Here is a 24,109-nt window from a genome sequence, read left to right as displayed (position 1 = left end):
GTTGGCGTGATGATCCAAACACCGTGGCATTGCCCACATTAGAGTTAGATCAAATCTGTGTCTGCTTCAGGTGGATGATACTATAGCTGGCTGTGAGATTGTGAGAGTTGTGAGTGTGGTCTGGTTTGTCACACATGTGTATGACCTAGCCAAGCATGTTCTGAGCTACTGCGGTTTTACAATGATAATCATAGGTCTGAACATTCAGCAACATTAATTTCCCTTTGCATTTCAGTGTTCTCACGTGATGCTGGAAAACTCGGCTTCAGCAGTCAGGGACATCCCCTTGCTTGAATATTGATTTGTCCTAGAAATCATTGAGTTGTCAAATAACTACCATTCCCTTGGGGTTCTTTGGTGACGTTATTATGTCCGACTTTACGTCAAACTAGGCCCCTTCAAGGTATAAATATGCTTACACTTGCCCTAGCAAACACACGGTGGTTCGGAGCAGCTCGACTATCTACTTGCCCGACGCAGCTCGCTACAGCAAGTGCCGAAGGAAGCCTACCCTCCAGCTGACGCACTGATCGAGAAGCTGTCCTTTCTGTCGCTGATAATCCAGCTCCAGTGTTTCCTAGCTCCCCTCGAGTCCCAAGACAGATATACCAGACCTCCTTCATTCTGAAACCAAGGTACGGAGCTGATTAGGCCCTAAGAGAAATCTTGGATAGATTCTTGGCAAAAAAACTAAACCTATGCTACACCACACTTACTGCTTCCCTCGTACTAGACCTTGGTTAGGTACATTGTGGTAGGCGTATTATAGAAGCACCTGTTGAGTACTTTTTAGCTTTGTTATTTATGTATGTATTTTATGGCTTAGAAACCATACCATGTTTTTACAGTATTATTTTGTAATACTCTTCTTGCTGTACGCATTATACTTTACAGCCAGTATTACGATTGTAGCAGTTCATTTCTTTTGCATGAGAAAGAAGACTGTTCAATAAATCCTTTTATTGAAAACGCCGGTCTCTCTATTTCTCTGCTCCTCTGATGAAACAAAGCATGCACGGTTAACTGAGTAAAATATCTATCTATTGTTTCCACAACTCTGAAGAGACTCTTGTTTATTCGAGAACGTTTCTAGTGACCTCTGAACTAGCAGGCACTCACAATTAAGTTTAATATGTTCGATAGAGACCTAGTCGACCTAAGTTGTACGTCAAATCTATAGGATATATTATTCCAATGCGCAGAGCCTATTAGGAATATAGGAACTACACCACAATAGTACCACATCCACCTCAATGGCCATAAACTCGTAGCTAGGAAATGTGCACTGACCGATTAAAGCAGTTCTCTTGCATCGTCTCCCTTATAAACAGTACAAAGTTGTCAGAAGTGCCTATCTCTCTTTGCTGGCCACAATACTCTTTCATGCAAGAGCATGGTGACACACACACAACCACACACACTCACGCTGTAACATTTATTAGACAAACTACAGGTGATGCCGCAGGCTGGTACTGCTGGCCACATCTCCTAGTCACCACACCTTGCGCTTTCAGCCTGTGTAGTATTGGCTATCAATCACACACACTCTTTATTCCCATCCTATTTCCCTTCTGATGTAAGTCTTCAAGCATCTCTGAGGGATACACTCAAATGGCTGCCACATATTGTCCTCTTTACTTGAATGCCCTCTTCTAAAGCCTATGAGTGGCTTTCTGCTTCAACAGAGTAATTACAGGTTGCAGTGATCACTGTTCTGGTGGCACATGCCATCACCAGTAGCCAACCTCCTACACCTTCTTTGTTCAGTTGTATGCCATGGCATATTTTATTGTTTGGTAGTTTAGTTTGTGCACTTCTTTCCTGCAGCTGCCTTAATCTTCCAAGAGAGCTTATCCATTACATTTAAGTCCCCCATACATTTTGCTTCGAGACAAATGTAATACTACTCATTTTGTACATAGAGTTCATGCCCTACAGAATTATGTTTGCAAACACCTACATGGGACTTGCGTGGCTCCGCGGAAGACATGTCGGCTCGGAAGTCTAATTGAGGTATTTTCTGGCAGTGCAGGTTTAAACCCTGTGGAGGTCCCTACGCAGTCGAAATATTGCCCCTCCCCCCTGCAAATTATCTCCTAATACTCCATGCACTAGATTCTTTTTACAAACTGACAGCTTCCAGATGATGAGCTTTTAAGAGAGAAACTGTTATGTGAATCTGATGTCACTGGTTTATGTACTGTAAGTTGTTAATGGGTACATTACATTAATACAGTATTTTCTCTATTGAGTCTTCAATGTAAAGTTTTTGTTTCTCTGAGTTGATTCATTATTTTCTATCTTTTGGAACCCATATTTAAGAAAGCTTGATTGTACTTTTCTTTCAAGATCAAATCACTATTATTTTGATCCGTAGTCGCGGGTCCCAACGGCCAAAGCCTACTTTGCATATTCCTATTTTATGATCCAGAACTATTTTCGGTTGATTAGAGGTTAGAGAGATCTTCCAAGGACATCCTAGGGTGTGGAAAATGGTTTTCTCCAACAGAAACAGTTTGAGGCTTTGTCCGTGTTGTGCAGAATTCTTCAGAACTAATTTTGTGGGAAAGAGATTTGAGGTGGGAATAGTATCCCACCACATATTATTATTTTTTTGTTTATTTATCAAAGATAGGACACGTTATAGGAATTGTAATGTGAAGTCTATTTATTAAAAACGTGAAGTTCAGTTTGCTGTCAATACATCATAAAAGGTAAGATTATATTCACAACAGAAAGTGTAGAGCATTGATCCTGTAGGCAAATTTAAAAACCAATTCAGACAGTAACTCTATAGATTTCCAAGCTACTTTTTAGTCAAGATCTAGTATTACCAAACCATTTAGTAGTATGGGTGGTATCGTAAAAGGTGTGAAAGAATAGCCCCCTTACTCATGAGTAAACTTAACCATTACCTTTGAAGTTAGTATTGTTGTTAAGTACAAAGAGTTAAGAAGGTCACCCAATGTGTATTCCTTGTGCAGTTAGACTGAATATCTATATGAATTCACCACTTCTACTGTTGCCTATAATCCATGTAAAATTATGTTCCCTCTTTCCAAATACCATTCTTTTAGTTTCGTCAACATTTAATATTTAAAAAGCTTCATTTAGATTAATTGACAAACACAGATCCTCAACATTGTAATTTAGTGGTTTGAGATCGTCAGCATATAAAAGACATGGGCTGTGGGTACCCCCATGTTTATGAGAACAAATGTGTTCGATGTAAAGCAGAAGGTAACTCCGTGTGATATAGTCCAAAGAATGAAGGAGCAAGAACACATCCTTGATGTAAACCATTGAACATCACAATTTGTATTCAGAGGTGCCCAGATAAGTCCAATTCGACTTGTGTCCAATTGGAAGTGCATACTATCTGAGTAAGAGCTAATCAGTCTGATGAATTATTCTAAGTACTTATTATTTCCCCACAGATGTTCTCTAAAAGCAGCAGCACAATCTTTGTTTTTGCTCAATTGACTTCAGAACTATAGCCCATAAAGCGAAGCAATGGACTTCCGTATAGTAATCTACTCGAATTACTACCTTCTTCAGTCGGTAAAAGATTATTTACATAAATCCTCTCATCCAGATGTCCTGGGGATATGTTTTTAAGGCTGATGAGCTTACAGGTGGTTGGAATAGTCTCATCTGCCTTCTTGTATATTGGTTTTACCACTGCTCCTCTCCACGATTTACGGATCTGTCCCATCTATGCAATTCATTGCAAATAGGGAATTAACACTGCAGGTCACCAATCAGTGCTTATGTTTTACAGTTACAGCAGGGAGATTACCTGGACCAGCAGCAAACTAAAATTTAGTGATGGTATTGTCTGCTTAAATGTCTTCATTGAAAAGGAGTTGACCGTGTTGGGATCCGATACTCACATAATGGGGAAGACCCATAGAAGATATAGCTCCACTAGATCAGACTGATGACCAAATCTTGAAATGCCTTCCTGCCCTGTTATTTGGTCAAGTGCCGCTATGTAGTAGATATCGAGCTGACCAGCAACATTATCATAAGAAAAAGGATCAGATAAGGGCTTATCAACAGAGATGGATGAGACGGCTTTGAAACCCTAGTACATTGACTGGTCACATTTTTGCACCAGTAGCCCAGAATGATGATTTGCACTTAAAGGAAAAACCATAAATTGCCCCATCTTATATTTGATAGATGTGAGTCCGTTGCATCTGTATTTGCCTGTTGATTTGCAGATTTCTCTTTTTGAAGTATCCAATCCAAGTTCTTCTGGAATGTGGCACTTCTGTAGTTGCTGGAGAGAGTGTACGTTTAATACATTTGCCCATAGATTTATTATGCTTCTGCAGTGTACATAGTAAGACTCAATAAGGGAGATCTATACACTTCCAGCTATCTGCAACTTCCAATAGTGTGATGTAGAGGGTGACGTTGTGCTTTGTTCATTTTTATGGGTGTTGTGGTAATGTGCTAGTCTGTTCGAGATGGAGTTTTGGTTTTTTACATTTTTGGAATAGGTGATGTGATAATTGAGGCATTGATCTTGTTCATCACAAGTTCTTGTTAGTAGGTATTGTTTATCACCTTGTTACACAGGGGCAGATAAAAGAAACTTGATAACCAATGATTTCGGTCTTGGGTTTCATTTATGTTAATGTAGTTCATCACCTTCTGGTCTAATTTGTAAATTCGTTTTTGTTTAGCACCGCCGTTTGGGATTGGTTCACATACCATTGTATTTGCGAAGTTGCTGTCTTCACTGTCGGTAATGTTGGTAATACATTCTGCGTTTATGTTTTTCATATGTTTATTGTTGCAGTCTACGTGTAGCTGTGACTTCACAGTGAATCCGGTTATGTGGATGTTATGATGTACTGTGCAAACAGCAGCTGCCTTTTACTGTGTGTTGTTGCATGCCTAGAGATTGGTGTATTTTCTTTTGGCATCCCTATGCAACACCTTCATGCAATGATAACTCCTCTATACCATTGGTCACTGGTCTAGTGTGACTTTTTTGTCGGTTTTTGTATGTAACTTCTATGCTGGTGCATTGCTGTGGGACCATTACTTTTCTAAAGCAGCGTTTTCATACTGATAATTTGAACAGGTGCCAGATTTTCATTCGTAGGTTTTGCCTGTTGACAGTCCTTAGTGCAGTGTTAATTGATTGTATAGTATGGGGCATAAATGTAATGTTTAATAGGCATGGTTTGTACAGTTCAACATGCTCTTGGTAGTATGCAGTAAAGCAAAATGCATTCTCACATATCGAAGATGTTTAAGGCTAATTTTGCTTGTACTTTCGGAATCTAACACAGCTGATTCATTGACTAGACGTGCTTCGGTCCCTTACACGCAAATTTAATAAGTAGTAGGGATGGTGGTCGGATGATATGGTTTCCCAGCGCTGCCTCGGATTTTGTGATTCATAAATTGGATTATCTTCATCTCTCTGTTTTGCATTCCTTGAACATTACTGATCGGAAATGCTGTTCTGTCCCTTATCGGAATGCGCTGTTAACAGAGTTTGAGCATCTGCTGAGCAGATCCTTCGCTTCTTTGGATGATCCGCTTTGTTCCTGCTTGCCTTCTAACACGCAATACCTGCTTTTAAACGGTGAATGTGGATTTGGGTGTTCCTCTGTATGACACATGAACTGTATTATGACTATTGGAAATTCCTAGCGTGTGCTGGGGAGGAGCAGCTAAGTTCAACAGCTTTTACAAATTTAAAGCCAGAACACAAAGAACAGCAAGTGGGCCTTTTTGCTCAAGTGAGAGCCCTTTGCAAATGTATTCATGGTGCTCGTTAAATGCAAGTGCTCTCTCGTGAATTAAACCATTTATATGGTGTGAAGCTAAATCGTAACCAATGATCTCTAGTTGCTATACACTATGCAACCCTAACAAGGAACCACGTTTTGCCTCACAATAACTCCAAATCCAGCTGCTTGGTAAACTAAAGTTCATTGAAGCCACTTCTAAATCTTAGATGGTTCTACGTCAAGCGTAAGTCTGAAGGGAAGGCTGTTCCGATGAAAAGTACCCTGCACTCCTAACCATTTTCAACATCCTAAATACTAAGCTGGCAGAATGTTTTAGATTGGTGTTTATCCAGTACGCTAGTATCTGTCCAGCTAGGGCTGTGAACTGCAATAAACCTTTGAGCAGTACTGCGACTGGCGCTGTGACAGTGAGGGACGGCCGTAGGGTGAGACCCATGATTTCTTCTCAGACCACAAAGTGGTCTAGCAGCTGCATTCTGCATATGGTGCAGTGATCCATCTGGGAGGTGCTTGGAGTTCATTAGAAGGATCTTCTCCATCTTTGATTTTTTTTTTTACCTCGATTTGAACTGCACTGAAGGAGAAGAAGCAACTGGACAATGGACATTCAGAGTTCGTATACTTTGTGAGCATATCAAAATAGTTATTTTTGCTTGCTTTAAATTGGAGGCGAGGTTACCGCCATCCACTCTTGTACTGCAGGCTAGCATTGCCCGGGAGTCTCGTATTGGGCAGCTCCACCACGGTGTCAAATACATTTGGCTGACATCTGTGTAGCAATGGCAAAGCTTTAGGATGTCCTGATTAGGAGGAATATGCAGACCGATGACCCCTATGTGACTAAAAAGCTACCCCCAGCGAGGGAGACATAAATATTACCACACATATTGTGTGTTATCTACCAGAAGGTAAAAAGATGAACCACTAGAGGGTAGGACTTACCACTGTGATGAGCTGAATTGTCTATTAAAATCAGAAGCCTGTTTCTCTCCAAATTCACTTTGCATAGTCTCAAACTTCCAGAAAGGATATCTCTGTATTGTTTTGTGGGACTGAGGAAACCCTGGCTGGCTGTGCATACTGCCGCAGCATATTGTTTTTTTGGTTTTCAATGACACCCGGCAAAGATCACACTACCTTCTTAACGAAACTGGGATGGCTGTAGCACGGGTGACAGGAATTTCTGTTTGGATCAGCATGCCCTGGATTGTGGGTGTGGGAACTATAGTTGGAGACTTTCTCGAATCTAGTATGTTATGTACTTTGACTTGTCAAATCGCATTGTTTCCGGTGTTGTTTATTATTTTTGCATGTCCTCTGATCAACATCGTCCGATCTTTTGGCTTGGGCTGGCTTTGTCTTTAACTGTATATCCTATGCAGATGACACCCAACTTAATTTTTAACTAGGCCTCCCCATAGAGGAGATTCAGCATAGTCTTCAGTTGCCGGAACTTGCTGTAGCTGCATGGTGATAAATCCTGCCTTTCATTCCATAGTAATTACAATTATCAGTGGAGGGTGCTGCGTTTCTTTCTATGCTGGATAGCACCAGTGCAGCTAGCTCGGTCTTCCGACCAAAAAGTACTTGTCGGAACATGGCTGTGAGATTGGTTTAAGAACTGGGTAAATCTGATCACATAATAGATGCCCAATGTCAATTACACCAGTTACCAGAGTGACACATCATTTTTGTTTAAAGCATAGTTATGTTATGTGAATTTGTACAATACACAACTCACCTGGCGCTGAAGGAGCAGCTTGGGCCGACCAAGGGTCGAGCTGGGTGAAGAGCCATGTCTTCAGTTTCCTGCAGAATTCAAGAGCGGAGGAGGAGGCTCTGATGTGGCGGGGCCGGTCGTTCCAGGCTTTAAGAGTGATATAGGAGGCGTGACCGCCTGATCTGGTTCTGCATATGTGGGGTGGCCTGTTGCCATGTGCCTGGCCCTGTGAGCCTTTGCATGGCACTGGTGTTCCTGCAGTACAGGCCCATATCTTAAGGTCCCTCCAGGCTCATCGCCTTTGTTCTGTATCTCGTGCTGTGGTCCCACATTTCATCCTGTCTAAGTTGAGAGGTAGGTTGTTCTCTGTCCAAGTGCTGCGGCATAGAGCCAACTCCAGTTGAACGTTCGCAGTATCCCAAATCAAAGCTTGTTTTAAAAAGTTGGGAAGCCTCATTTTTTTAATTAAGAGCATAGTCCCTTTCTGTGAGCCTTTTTATTTAATGGTTTTTTTTTGCGCCTAGATGCCATTAGGTATTCATTGTGCGTACAAATGTGCTATTCATTCATTCATTCATGGTAAGGCTTTGGACTTCCGAGTGGGCACTTCCTGACCTACGACCTCCTCACTGATGCCACCAGGCTGATGTCGAATTCCAGATCGCTGGAACCATATATATATGGAGTGCTGGGACTACTGGTACGCGGGGTATAGACAGGAGGAAGGCCGTTACCTTTGCTAGAGAGAAAAGTGTTAGGGTTTACCTGTATAACACTTGGTGGTCGGACGAGGCTCGTTGTGGGGATATTGGGATGGAATTCACGGAGGAGGAATGCCGCAGAGTGATGGGCTGTAGGCTGGTGGTGTCAAGTAACGCCAGATTCAAACTCTTCCTGTTTCAATACTTACGTGCATTGTGCTCCGTTGACATGAGCCCGTTCCCACTGGACTTATGACACACCCATGGAGGTGCCCTAGATTAAAAGAGTGCAGATTTCCTTCCATTCAGTCCTCCGGGGGAGGAGAGGGGGACAATTGAAGGACGAGGTCTCAACTCAGTGTGGCTGTACTACCTTGCTCAGCCCTTAGGTATGCCTTTTCTGTCCCTCCTGAATACCGCAGAAATGCAGATTTATACACCTGGCTTTCCTCTTCGCTTTACACATGCCAGACGATCATTATGAAATATTCTTTAATATAATCTCTCATCTTACTTTGTTTGACCAAATGGTTTTCTTTGTCAGTGTTGGTCTTAATTGGGAAAGCATTAGAATTTTAGACAACCCGCAGAAACTTTTATTTTAGTTGGAATTAGGTTTTATATCTGAATGTCAATAACATAACTTGGATTCCATAACATGTAGTCACCCTTTGGGATTGTACTATACTCTTCCTGTAGGGTTTGTACCATCCTCTTGTGTCCATGTGAAAAGTGTTCCTCATTTCAACCTTCTGGCAGAGCTGGCGTGTTTTCTTGCGCAGGAGATAAGTGTCATGAGTCTGTGTACACGTGCTCCACATGATGGTAGCATGTGCTCACGAATAGAGGGCCAGACTTTGTTGGTGCTATTGAAAGTGGTACTCTTAACATAAGTGTTTTCTGTCCCCATGGCTAGGCCATGACACTAATATGCCTGCCCTCTGTGTTTGAAAGGACTGCAGCAGTGCTTGTGGGAGGATTGTCTAACTATGCTTCAGTCACTCAGCCCCTGGAGGCCTGGTCTGACTGTGCTACCACCCTTGGACACCAGAAGCATGCCAGTGAAATAAAGAGTGCTTTCCTGACTCCCCCGACCATCAAACGAGGTTTATCGAATCTGGGAAGCTTTAGACGTCTCTTGAAATAGGGAGAATTAATGACCTGGTGGTAGAAGAAAGGGGCTAAGGCATTCTGTAGACAATTGTGTTCAATTACCTGTTACCAATCTTTCATACTTCTAAGACCCATAACATAGGTTGGTTAATAATACTTTTTTTCAGAGATTAGACAGAAATCTGAGTAGGGCTGGGTGAAAAATATCTCAAAACTTGTATTTTTAGAATCATCGGGATCTTTCGACCCAGGGCTTGATTTCACTGTGAAGCTTCTGTTAACAAACCTATTTGATGATGGACTTAAAATGAAGGTACCAGTGACTCCAAAAGTGACATGTGCATCATTCTACCCAGAATGCCCCACGGCTGCCTCTGTGTCATTGGCGGTCCAATGGGTTATCTGATAGAGGATTAAAGAGAGCAGCTCTAGAAAGGCCCCGGCTATGGACGGGTGGTCCAGGCACGCCGGCAGTAGACTTTGGAGCTGGCACACAAGTCTTTAATAATCTCGAGCAACTGACGAGTGACGAGATGCCCAAAGGAACAAAGAACACGAGCCTGAGGGGCACATGGAGTTGACAACTTGATGAAACAACCAGGCACACTGTGGTATGGCACACAGTGACTATGTTTGAGTAAAAATGTTGAATGCAGTAGGCAAGGTTCGTTTAGCATTGGGAACATCCTTTACAACGCGGTAATGACACCGCAGTGACATTACAACGCGGGTTTCACAACTCAAGTCGTTACCACGACTTGTGCTGGGCGGCGCTCTAGGATAAGGAATAGTAGATTTACTATTCCAGCACCTTCCCTACTGTACGTAGGCTGGTGTTGAAATAGTAAATCTTACTATTCCTAAGTCCAGCACCCTACAGCGCAAGTCGTGGTAACGACTTGCCTTGTAAAACCTGCGTTGTGATGGTCTGCGGTGTTTTATACCGCGTTGTACCGTCATACATCTGTTTAGCATAGACTTGAACAAATGATGGTATCTATGCAAAGGTTGCTGCCCAAGCGCTGACCTCATATAATGAACCGACAAAGTAGGCGCACCTGATTTTGCGAGCTCACTTTATGGGAACTGGTTCGGAGTTAGCAGACAGGGTTGTTGATTCATGATATGTGGATCTTAATATGTTTGATTGAATGGGGATGCAGTTCCTGATTTGGGTAGCAGAGGTAAAGGGTGGAATTAAGAAGTGTGCACTGTGTTTAGAAATGGGACAATGGGGGCCCCAGGGTCCATAATGCGATCAATGTGGCGTAGTATTTCAAACTGCGATTGCAATTATAGCACAGTGTAGCAGACATTCCGAGCAGTCTGTATTTCCCATGTTTATTTGTTTTGTAAAGTGCTGGCTTGTAACATATTGCCACTTTGTAGTGTTAAGTGCTAGTCAAGCAGCTGTTCACGCTGATTATCCTGTCAGAGGGATCAACAACCTTATAATGTGAAGGAACATGATACACTTCCCGGGGAGGGGGCGCCCAGGAGGTCTTTCCACGGCTCACCCCTCCTGCAAACACGAGTGCGTTGAATTAGGCACATAGTATTCTCACACGCTACTCTTCCAGGGACTAAGGAGTTTCCGTTCTGCTTGGTAATGTTTCCGGGTCCATGCGTGAATAGACCACCCAGTCCAGTGCTTTTCCTTTGCATTCTGGGACTTGAAGTCCATTTACTTTCATTTTAAAATGGTGCATTGTGTTAGTTCTGTAAATGCTGAACTCCGTGCACAGGCTGGCAAAATGGAAGCATCAATCCATGCAGTGGAAATAAAAATGGAGGCATTGATTGGGATGGTGCTGGTTGTCAATCAATAAAACACAGAAACACATTGGTGCTTTTGAATACTCCTCCGCCACTACCCTATGTTCCACTGAGGGAGCTGAATGAGTTCCTGAATGAGTGATTCGAACTAGGGTCAATATGCCAATACAACTATGACAATACAAGTGGAACCTCTTGAAAAACAACACCAGAATCTCCTGCGAGTGCACTGAGGATAATCTTAAGCTTAGTGATTTATTTTATTTCCATGACACCATCTAGTGCTGAAAATGGTTGCACCAACTACAAAATATTTAGTGTGCAGATTGGGCTTGAAATTCGGAAATGATGGCAGTTTCATTAAAGATGCAAACCCAGCAGCCTGACTGTCAGAGTTGTACCTAGTGCTTTAAGTGGGATGAAAAGTGTGGGGGTCTCTAAAAGGGTTGTGGCAAAGCTAGAAATTCTTTCCATAAAATGTGGCCTACATAATTACAGGTATGCTAGAACTCGCCCCATGACCTGTGTTTGGGTGCCTCTTTGTGAGTTTTCTGTTATTGCACTCAAGTGTGTCACACATCAACAAACACGTTTACATAAAACAAATCGGACCTGTTGGCTTTGGCGCGCTTAACAGATATAAGATTAATATATATTCTTTTTGTTAATGATTAGAATTGAAAATGTTTAAATTCTGAAAGTATGAGGCTGTCACTTAAACATTGCTAACATCTGAGAGGGGTAGTGACCTTCGGAGTGTCTGACACTCCTGCTCTCCCCTTCACACCACTTTCTTCTACAGTCGCACTCTAGTAGACACTTATGGCTTTTTTCTTCCCATATTCATCTAAAATCCCCCATCTGCTTATCTCACATTATCCCATACTTACCGTTGGCTCATATGAAAGGATCCCTCTGCGGGCTCCAGAGATAGGCCAGTCTGCACACCTGTTTGAACCACTTACAGGCAGTGTGAGAATCCCGCACTGCCTCCTGCCTCCGCTCCAGAGTTCTCCATTGTGCGCCGTTGTGAACACAGCTGCAACTTGACCTCATCCAAACACCTGGAGACAACTCTGTTCAAAGAAACACCCTTGCAGTTCTCCCGGTAAACTTTGCATCATAGGGTCAAGCTTGTCTCGCCTTCCGGACAAATTAACAGCAATTTGAGCTTGAGCACTCCTCCCTCTCTTGGAACCATTTTGTCACCATTCGCTTGATTCCAACCAGATGTACCAGCGAGTTGAGCCAGCTTCTCGTTAGAACTTCCCCTACATCATCCCAGCTTTGCAACAACCGACGTGCTACAGACTCCTCTTCCTCCCCAACAATAGGTGTCTACTCCTGGTCAGTGCAGACAGGAGTTGAGAAGGAGAAGGCTGCCATTTTGGTGAACAAAGGTCCACACAGAAAGAAAAAAAAAAGCAGGAGGTTAAGATCCTACATTCCCAGTCCAGCTATCTTACTCTCGCGTACTGAAGAAGCATTGGAGAAAGTGCAGGCCGTGCAAGCCGTTGGACCAAACCAAGTTTACCTCAGCCCATCACCTTGATCAGCCCGTATGGTCTATTATTTCTGCAGCAAGCTTGCTCCTGCAGTATGGAGGTCACAGTGAGTTCTTTGGGTCCCTTCCTTAGCAGTTGCTAAGATATGGTGATAGTGCCACTGGGTCTTCCATACCTCTTGGCAGAAGTATTCAAGGACTACAGTGGTAGTTTAATCTCAACCGGTACAATTGATTGGCCTTCATCGACAATTTGGGATTGGGTCCCCATTAGCTGTTATCTTCAAGGGAGGCTAAAGACCATAGCTTAAGCCTTTGACCCTTCGGCTTAATCGGATGCTTGAAGTGACCAGGAAATTCAGAAAAGAAACCTTTACAGTACACATTCTTCATATCACTCCTGATGGCAGGTTGATTCTTATACTACTGTTTCTGCCTTGTTTGGCCCCAGTTCTACTACCAGTAGCTCTGCCCCTGGACACTGCAGTGATTGCTCTGGCAATCTGCTGCATATTGGTACCAGACCTTATTTCATCATCTGTTACAGAACCCGCAATCGCTGATGGTTCCTTGTTTTACACTACTCCAAGCTCCCCTTCACACACAATGCTGTAGTATTGCACACCCCGAACAGGATTCTGACAATGAGTGATGTCTCTATTGCTAACCTAGGGGGGGGGGGGGGGGCGGGGGGGGGGGGCTATGCGTCACACTTAAAGCAAAATGTATGCCTAAAGCACTTCTGGAGCTAGTGATTGAAATCTTGACATCTTCAGTGGCAAAGGTTAGTATATATGCCTGTCCAGTCATTTCTAGTTCTCCATCAAAGCCTTTCCTTGCATCTGAGCTGCAAGTCTTCAAGCAAGCATAGGAAATTAAAAGAAATTACAACCTGGAAATATCTTTAAGTCTTGGTGCTGTACATTTAAGGTTCACAAATACAATGTGGCTTTTGTGATTTTCCCCTCCCCTTCAGTTCAGTCTCTTGTAGTGATGGCAGCTAGCTTAAAGGGCAAGGCCGTATCTCAAATGGACACGGTGGCCAAAATCATCGAGAACTATAAGAACATAAGGTACTTTTTTAGTGGTCCCTCCCTGACTTACGCTAATTATGGTTCGCTATGAGACTTATCTGGGCTCGGATTTGATTAGCATACTTCATTATTGCTTATTGAAGTGGAAGCGTCCTATAGATTTTTGTGCACTCTTGGCAGTGAGAACTCTGAGCAGAAACTACTCCTGTCCAAAGACCCAATTGTCGCTGGTGCACGTCAGATGAAAATCAACTGCTTCTTGTGGCACAAGACTTGCGTGACTTTTCCAATTTTTTCTCACTCGGCAAGGCCTTTTAAAATATGAAATGTTTGCGCCAAATGTCTAGAAGCTCCGCCTCTGTCTTGACATTGCTATCTAAAAGTACTCTCATAATATCACAGACGATCAACTTGGGAGCAGTCTTTCTGCTGATTGGGTGAACAGTAGTGCACCTCCATTCACCCAAGATCATATCATCTTTAAAGGACATGGTGGGCCTCTCCTCCAGCACAGCTCAACAACACTTGTGGATCCAGAGTCTGCTGTACCTGCTGGCGTCATGCACAATACCAAGGTTTGTGTGCTCTCTCGTTGTACCTTACATAGCAGAGCACTAGCTCCTTTGTTGCATGTTAGTCAGTACTGACTAGACAACATCACTTATTCCATCCTGGAGGTGTTATGCTGTACATGTAGAAACGGCCTCTTCTGCATGGCATGGGTCCCTGCCATTGAGGACAGTCTCATGTGCACCTTCCCCCTTGACGCCTTCAAGTTCAGAAAGAGCCTTAAAACATGGCTGTTCTCTGCCTAATTCCCCCTCATCGCAAGAAGTGAGTTCTGTAACGATAGCGCCGAGACACCCGTACGGGTATTTGCGCGCTTTAAAAATTGCATAAAATAAAATAAAAATTCTGAGGGTCCTAAAGAAGGCCGCCATTGAGGGTTCAGTCTGCCAGGCCTCGATGATGCTGGAAGAATTATCCTGCTAACCAGTATCCCAGAAGCGCTGTGTGTGTTTGGCACCTTTTGCTGAAGTTCCACCATTATCCTTTTTAACTCATTATGTACAGCGCTTGCAGGGATCAGGAAGTCTGATCACCTCCTGTTCATTATTTTGCTTGCTTAGTGGTCCTTCTCGAGCACTTCATCTGTCAGCATCTGTCCCTGTCCCCAATCCTGGGTCCATATATTTCTACTTTTCTAATGATGCTTGTTTGTCTCGATTATTTGCGACTCTCATTGAAATTCTTCTTACTTTCGTGCCCTTTGGGGTTCTTTTTCGTTTCCCTCTCCTTGGCTCCTGATTCCTTCAACAAGTTATCCCCCAAATCCCTGTAGTTAAATCGCTCTGTTCCTTGATGGGATTGCATGCGTTCTTGTGTGGCAAGAGCGTCCTGATGGTTGATTTACCGTCTTCATTTCTTTCAGGAGAATTTTGAATTGACTAAGTATTTAGTAATTACATTGGAACCTAACACCCTTGGTTCCTGACCAGTATCCAAGGACCATATGAAGCGAAGGCCCCTCCTTTGGATGTAAAACACTGCTGTCTTATGGTCAGATGCCTTGTCACACTATTACTTGCATCACCAAGTACCGACTCGCCTCCTTAGATCCTTCCACTCACTGCGAATGCTCATATACAGGAATGTATCACAGTCCTACGCTCAGTTTTATTGTCTGCATGCTGGGATCCCTCTGTACTTTGTAATTCCGTTAACATCAGTCATGGTTTGCTCTATTGCCTTCCGACTGCAGTGCATCAGAATCAGGGAAGGTAGGGGCATCTTAAGGATTTTCGGGGCCCTGGGTCCAAGGTATTCGGCGAGCCTCTGTTCGGAACTTGCTTTAATTTATGATCCAATTTCAGCTTTCATGCCCTCTTCGGTCAGGTCACTCAACAGGCACACTCTTCCACATTTTAAATGTGTTTGCATCTAATAATCAGGGATACTTCAATATTGTAACACAGCAGCAGCTCACTGATATCACTGCACCCCGAGACACCCTCCTGTTTCTCATATAGCAGGTCTGGTTTTGATCTAAAGGAAACTTTTTTAGGGATGTTGCATGAAACATAAACACAACATTTCTCTGCAAAATGTCTGTAATGCACTCTCACACAGAATCCACATTAAAAATAAAATAATGGAAAACTGTATTTAAAACGATTTGTTTAAGAATTATTCAAGATCATTACGACAAGACTCTCTGCAGAACAGAGCTGGCTCTATCACGGGGCCCTGAAATGCTGGGGCCCTGGGCCAGAGCCCACTTTGCCTATGCCTGAACGTCCCTGGGGAAGGCCACATCCGCAGGGCCGGACTGGGAACTGAAAGCAGCCCTGGCAAATTTTTCCAGACCAGCCCCATCCGGCCCGTAGCGAGCATAGCGAGTGAGCCCGACCGCTACTTGGGAGGTTTGGAAAAAGACAGTCTAAAATGGTGAATTTTAGAGCACATTTTTCTTTACATATTCAATTGTATCAACTTTCAAAGCACAGTACCCATAGACCTTCTTTCAGAGAGCACCAAAAATGAACACAAGTAGTAAATCCGAGAGAACAAAGTAAAAGTGAGACCAACCCTTGCATGGTGTGAAACCCCGAAACTGGTCCTAGGATGCTTGTTTCCAGTCCAGGGAGGACCTGGCTTGGCAGTTCAGGCTGGACTGTTCCCATGGGGCGCAGGGTCAAGACTGGCTGGGTCCAAACTGGAATGGCATGGTGAGCAAAAAAACGATGGATTCAGGCCCAGGTCTCTGTACTGGGGTGAATGTATGACATTGTTCTGCTTTCTGTCCATCAATTCTTCTTTTTGCATTTGTCACCCCGAGTGGGACGGGTATGCCCAGATCTGGGTCCAGTGCTCTCCATGCCACTGGAGTCAAGCTATCCTGGCTGATGAGGGCTGAAAGCCTGAAACCGGTCCTAGGATGCTTGTTTCCAGTCCAGGGAGGACCTGTCTTGGCAGTTCGGGCTGGGCTGTTCCCATTGGGCACAGGGTCAAGACTGATTTGCATATGGCTGGGTCCAAACTGGAATGGCATGGTGAGCACAAAAACGATGGATTTAGGCCCAGATCTCTGTACTGGAGTGAATGTATGACATTGTCCTGCATTCTGTCCATCAATTGTTCTTTTTGCAGACGTGCACCCTGGACATCCCATGACCTAAGCATTCCCAGTTCACCCCTCTATTCAAAACATATCCTCAAGATTTCAGGCTAGGCACAAGAGACCTTAACGGTCAGGTTGGTTAAACCCCTAGTTCATGCCCCTAACTTCAAGATAATAACCTGCCCCTTCTCAGAAGGGCACTGCTAGATTCTGTAATGAACTACTTGAGGCTATTGTTAATGACTGACTTTAATTTTTTTAAAAAGTCAGTCTTGAGTCCAGGAAAAGGATTTGAGGCACTCGAAATGGTAGTCAGTTATATATGTCAGGTATGACATCATAGGGTACGTAAATCAATTACACAGACACCTCTTGACACAGGAGGAATATGAAATTAAAACGGCTTCAAAAAACACGCTGCAAATGATTGGCTCTTGTACATCTTGGTTTAGCTGATGGTTACTTGCTTCTTCGAACTGATTCAATAGCATGTCTGACCAGATTGTCTCTCTGATCAGCAGAGTAATTAGGTTTAAGTGAGATCCCATGGTATTGGTAGGTGTGATTGCAAAGGGACTTATTAGAAATTAGGAACGTGGTACTAAAAAGGACATTACAAGATTCCTGAAGAGTCTTTCAATGTCTACAGAAAATATTATTTGTGCCAAGACTTTTTAAATACACAGTTATGGTAATTATTCTCCGAAAAAATGTCGGCAAATTTGCCTAGAGAACAAATTAGTAGTGTCCAAGACTATAAAACCGCTGGCAAAGTTGTGCAAAGGTGCCAGACTGTGCAACTTCACCAAGTTGTGAAGTTTGTCACCACTGCAAAACATTGCCTGCTGGCAAAATGTAACGTGCTGAAGGATACAAGCCTTTATGCTGGGAAGATGCTGTGTGTCAGGTTCCCGAAATTTAGACCTACAGAGAATACATAATGTCCCTAAGTCCTTATATGGGGTATCGATTAACTGATATACCCGGTTATACCCAGCGAAGGAACACCGGAAAACAGTCAGTCTTGAGTCCAGGAAAAGGAAGGGAGGCACTCAAAATGATAGTCAGGTATATATGTCAGGAATGACATCATAGGGTACGTAATGAATTAGAACACATCTCTTGACACAGGAGGAATATGAAATTAAAACTGAGCTTTAAAAAACCCACGTCAGGCGATGCAATACTATAGGTCACAACTGACGCCGCACTGAAAGAATTCATGAAGGAAGCATACAGGGGAGTAACATTCACTGCCAAATATGCAGCAGCAAAAGTTATGGAGAGGAGAGAGATCCAGTAAAACACTAGCCATGGTGATGACGAGGCCATGGGCTTCCAATGAAGTAATTATGCTGGAGAGATATTGCTCCCAGCACTCATAACATGTGACGAAATACACACTGCAGTGAAAGGGAACGAAATCAGGCACAGTCTCTGGCAGCAAGGAGTTTTATTAAGAACACATGGCTGTTCCGGGCCCGCAACTTTTACTTCTAAATGAGAAACCTGTTTCGAAGGTACCTCTCCCACCATCACTGAAGAGGAACTGGCCCTGCTTAAAAAGCATGAGTCACCATCGGCCCCAACGCCCACGTCACTCACGGTCCGACGGTCGGACTGAAAAACGGCCCCCCCCCCAGCCACAAAATCGGCCCCCTGTCGGAAAACCGGCCCCACCCCTTCCAGCCTACCGGGGGATTGCCCTGTGCCCAAAAGCACCAGTCCGGCCCTGCACATCCGGCCTTGCACCCTCTTATTTGCCTCTAGTGCGCATCACATCATTTTGTTTGTTTATTACTTTTCCAAGCCTGGCCTTTGAGACCGCTTGAGCTGTTTCACTAGAGTATTCTTTGTCCCAAAATAATCATGCATACACCTGAGGGGGAAGGGGAATGGGCAGCGTGCTTCATCCAGTCTTATGCTCAATTACCATTCTCCTTTTGCTTCTGCCCACCAGAACACTCCTCGTGGGGCAGTGGGTCAGCCCACTGCACCCATTGGCTGAGCTCCCTTCATTTTGAGTGACTGCACAAACCCTGTGCATAGTCTTCACATCCGCTTGAAAGTAGCTATTTTCTCTTCAGTAACAAAGCCGATTGAAAGTGTGCTTTTTTAATTATATTTTTTATGTTAACTTTAAATACCTGCTGTGTATTTTGCCCTACATCGGTTGCCCGATGAGATGGTGGTTTATTTTCCGTCTCTTTTAAAATTGCTGTTATAAAGTGTTTGTGACATTGTTACATGATAGCTGCCTGTTCTTTGACTGCTTATTAAGGCAATGGTTTATTCTTGTTTCCTTCGCAAACAAACACAATGTAAATGTCTGCTAGGAAAACATCACTAGTCAAACGGCCACAAGTGCATATTTTTTACATTTCACATTTTTATTGTAGGCATACAGCAGCCACTTTAGGTGCAAACATATTTTCTTTTTGGGTCATAAGCATGGATAAAACAAAAGCAGTTCCACCTACTTGGTAGCGCCAGCCCTATTGGCTTTGGCAGTGTTCGTCAATTGTTATGGTGCAGCGGGCAGGTAGGAGACACTTTGTCTCACCTTGTTCATATAACTTCACTTGCTGTCTATTCTATGAAAAAAATAAAGAGTTTAAAAAGCAAAAAAGAAACAATTTGGTTTGCTAAAGTTTTATGCACAAAATATCCCTTGAGGAATTGTTTATATTCGAAGTAAATATTTGACATTTATTCACCGTCATGAATGTGATCCAAGCAGTAAAAGATGGACAATTACATTCACGGATGTATTCAAATACAAATGTTTTTACTTCATTTATATTATATTATATACATTATACAAGACATCCACAATTTTGAACAGTGTACACAAAATATACAAATAGCAACACTACCAAGACAATCCCATCAGTTTTCTTAATTTTGTCAAGGGATTGATGGAAGTGTAATCACCCTTTTGCCTAAAAAATGGACAGTATATATATATATATATATATATATATATATATATATATATATATATATATATATATATATATATATATATATATATAGAGCAGCCCATACAATCCAAAATTCTAATATTTACATCAGATAGGAAAAAAATGTTTAAATCATGATAATCAGAGGAAATAAGAGTGCTTTGTCGATCTTTAATGGCTAAATGGGTCCACCAGACCATCCCCAGGACTCAGCGTTGCACAAAAGACGATGACTCCTGTAAATACTAACAAAACAAACTAATCAATACATCCTGTGACAACATGTATCGCCTGCTCACAAAAAATAGCCAGTGGCCGACATACCAGACCATGCACTAGTGATACTACCACCATATTGAAAAAGAAACACCACAAGTGCCCATTTGTATATAACCCCAAATAAAATTGAATACTTAAAACCTTACACCCAGAAATAATTCAAACCAATATACATTGCTTCCTTCTCACTAAATTTCAATGTAATTCCAAAGATTCTGTATATCCAATATTGAACAAGCATTTACAATGCAATGGTCTCGACATTAGTAAAGTTAGAGCTATTGGCATTGCTCATGACATTATTTTTATTTATGTTTTTGTTTTTAAAACATAAATAAATGGCATTGTCATTTACAATGCCAATAGCTTAATCGCTCGCAAATGCGAGACCTATTGCATTTGCACCCAAACAGAGCCACCCACCCAAAGCCACCCACCCACACATACAGAGCCACCGACACAGTCATTCACATAGAGCCACCACACACAGAGCCACACACACACACACACACACACGCACACACGCACACACACACACACACACACACACACACACACACACACACACACACACACACACACACACACACACACACACACACACACAGCCACACAGAGCCACACACACAGAGAACAGAGGCCAGAAAAAACGCTCACAACGAGGGGGCAGGAAAGCAAGCACAGCCAGGGGGCAGGAGAGCAAGCACACCCAGGGGGCAGGAGAGCAAGCACAGCAAGGGGGCAGGAGAGCAAGCACAGCGAGGGGGCAGGGGAGCAAGCACAGCGAGGGGGCAGGGGAGCAAGCACAGCGAGGGGGCAGGGGTGCAAGCACATCCAGGGGGCAGGAGATGGCGGGAGGAGCAGCTCAGTGGGTTGAGGACGCTTCAATCATCAAGGGCTCCCAGATCCCCACTGGCAAAGAGCTGTGCCGGCCCCTGCAGACTCAGCCTGTCAGTGACTTGATCTGCCACCGGCGGACACTCCTCACAGGTTGAGTCCTTGAGCTGGACACCCCCAGCTGGGTCTAAGCTGGCACTGCCAAAGACTGTACAGGCCCGAGTGGGGTCAAACTCAGCCCGGCAGCGACCATGTTCGACCCTATGCGGTGGACCCGACGCCCTGTGAGCCCTCGCAGTATTTAGTGAGCCCCCCGCTAGCGCCGCCCCACCGGGCCCCCTGCCCCGGGGCCATAGGAGCGTTGTCGCAGCAGCGCTGGCTTGCGGCCGGAGATTGGGGGGGGGCATACCACCCCAAGGGAGCACCGGAGACAGGCACAATCCCGGAGGCCCAGCTCACCGTGGCAAAGGATCCCCCGCGCCCAGCGCAGGGAAAAACCCGGTATGACAAAGTCGGCAAAGCCCATCTAGAGGCGGAGGCGGGAGCCGCGGACGCCAGGTTGGGATAAATGGGCACCGACTTCAGGAGTGACTGGTCGCTCTCGTGCCGATATCCGCTGTATATAATGTAAATAAATATCAGTTGTTTTGATGTCCTGACTTGCATAGAGTACGAGTCGACCCCTCCTAAAAATCCGGAAGTGGCCCTTCCGTATTAGTGGCTAGTAAAATATGGCATGCACTAATGAATCAGAGGGCCATCTTGTAATGGAATATTTTTCAAGTTGACCATGGGAATGTTTGCGCATGGAAACGAAAGTATCAAGTATGCTTCAGTGTCTTGAATAAAAAATGTGTAGAAGATTATGTATCGATGATGTATCCGATAGCACGCGAAATGCGTTTCTAATACAAAAATGTGATTTTGTAATAACTTCATGATGATAATATTATTTACACATATTGTCCAGTATATTACTCAGATTGACCCCAACATTTGCATCGGTGTCTTGATCTCTGCTCGTCCTTCTCTGCCGCAGCCTTTCGCACAGGCGCTGTCTGCAGATGTCACCCGCGGCAATGGCTATCACAAGCGACGTTCCTCGGAAGTTCCTCCTTTTTTTTTATGACTTCTGACTGCGCTGTGTTGCTGTTGAATGTCCGGGCTTCCGAGAAGGGTAGCCATGGAGGGACCAGAGAGGAATTTGGGGGAACTTGGGAAGGAGAGCAAGAGGGGGCTGCACGAAGGAACAGATGCACAACGAGGGGGGGGGTCGGAAATTAAGCACAAAGAGGGGGCGGCACGAGGGAACAGACGCACAACGCACAACGTGGGGGGCAGGAAAGCAAGCACAACGAGGGGGGGGGAGGGGGAAAACTTACCGGCTCAGCTAAAGGCTCTATTGACAGTGACGCTGCTGATCAGTGCTGAAAGTAAAGTAGTTGCTGTTGGACCCAGGTTGACTGATACATTAATGAAGGGAAAAATGAGAGGGAGAAGGTACCAGCCGCTTCTGACAGCTCTCTGTACCAGATCCATGCTCATACCCGTGCAGTGTGGATGCCTCAATGGTGAGGAGTGCTGCCTACTTTCTTCTGGAAGTCATAAGAGTTTGAGGTAGAACTCCATCAGGTATATAGGGAAGAGACACTATAATGTAATTAGAGAAAACGGGGATCCAATGGCAGACGTCAGTACAGTGACAAGATAACCCCATGTTACCCAGGATGCTTTACACCTGTTGTAGATTTTCATTCAACAACGAATCTACTGCATTCTGGTAATTGCAGTCCTGGCTCGCATCCTTTGAGCTAACAGAAAATCCCAGGACTACAGCATTGTGTCCCTGCTTACATGGAGTAATCTAATTACCTTAGACATCAGAATCAACAGGAAAGTTCTGTTACCCAGTAGAGGCCTTAAAACACACCAAGACCCACCAGAGGCAGCAGGCCTGATGTGTGGGAGAGTAGAAAAAAGTGGTATATCATCACACAATGTTCTTTTAGGGAGAATAGCTAATATCATGACCCTAGCAAAAGGAGGATCAAGTGCAAGCAAACATTTCCCACAGAAACACAGCTGCAGTGGTGTTTGTACTGCATGTCTCTTGTTATGTGCAATTTTAATTGAATCTATTGGCCCTGTTTAGGAACGCAGTATTTACAAGCGAGTCAAGAATCACTAAAAGCGGCATTAGTATGAGCAAAGTACTAAGACTGATGTAGCTCACTCAGTCCTTGATATATTTATCTTATTTTTGATCTCAGTACAGCTTTTTACGTTTGCTGTATACATTTCAGATAAGAGCATGTTTTAACATATTTCTGTGTTTAAAAATGTACTCTGATTTGAAATGTATACAGCATACGTAAAACTTAATTTAGGAGAATTAATCAAGTGTGCACAGCAATGTAGAATACTTCCGAGGGGTGCTTGCTTGTGATATGCAATGAAACTGTCTGCATGTCACAGAAGAAGAGAATAACGAAACTAAGTTTATGTACACCTCCTGGTAGAAATGAACAATCTGGGCTAGCCGAGCAAAGACTTGGTGGCAGACCCTCTTCTCGATTTTTAGGTCTCGCTGGCGTTGCAGCGCGAAGCGCTGCCACCAACGAGACTTATAGTCACCGTGTTTCCTCCCAAGGGAGACAGACCTGGGCACGAGCCGATTCAGGTCTGGGCACGAGCCGATTCAGGTCTGTGAACGCGTGGAAACGCCAACGTGCACGCTCATGGCGGCACGCTCCTGTCCTCTCGCGTCTCTTCCGAGGCGCGCTCCAGGCCGACTTGCGGTGTGCGTGCTCCAGTGTTTCTGTGGCCCATTTACCTCAGCAGGGTACCAACGGGCTTGGGGGCTTTTGTGGTAAAACATCAATGATCCTTCAGTATTTGAAAAATATAGATATGGAACACAAGCATAGAATAGTTCTAGACAGTTGTAAATGTTTTAAAACTTTCTTGGCCTATCACATACGAGGAATTTCTGAATGCTTCAGTGTGCCCATATTCATGTAACTAACATTTTTCAGTATCTATGTATACTGGAAAAATGTCGTGAAAGGTCTTCAAATGGTTACACCAGTCTGTGTTTGTTGCACACTAGAATATGTGCAAACGATAATAATATATGTATAGTTATTAAAGGAAGTTTTATTTTGAGATCCAGTTCTGGTTAAGAATTTGGATAAAACAATGGGGTCTTGATTATACATTTTGGTTCAGACTTTTAAGAAGTTTTACTACTGCTGACTGGTGTACACTTCCTTATAATAAAGTAT

At 43.7% G+C, this 24,109-nt stretch overlaps 1 protein-coding gene across 1 annotated transcript in view; it reads left to right on the top strand.

The window, feature by feature from the left end:
• STK3 (serine/threonine kinase 3) overlaps positions 1-24,109 on the top strand; it is a 1,148,864-nt gene that overhangs the window by 807,896 nt on the left and 316,859 nt on the right. The window lies entirely within an intron of this gene.

Source organism: Lissotriton vulgaris, chromosome 4_1 (assembly GCF_964263255.1).
Source record: "Lissotriton vulgaris chromosome 4_1, aLisVul1.2, whole genome shotgun sequence".
Classification (NCBI taxonomy): Eukaryota; Metazoa; Chordata; class Amphibia; order Caudata; family Salamandridae; genus Lissotriton; species Lissotriton vulgaris.
The sequence above is the reverse complement of the archived record's forward strand: the minus strand, read 5'-3'. Positions and strand labels throughout refer to the sequence as shown.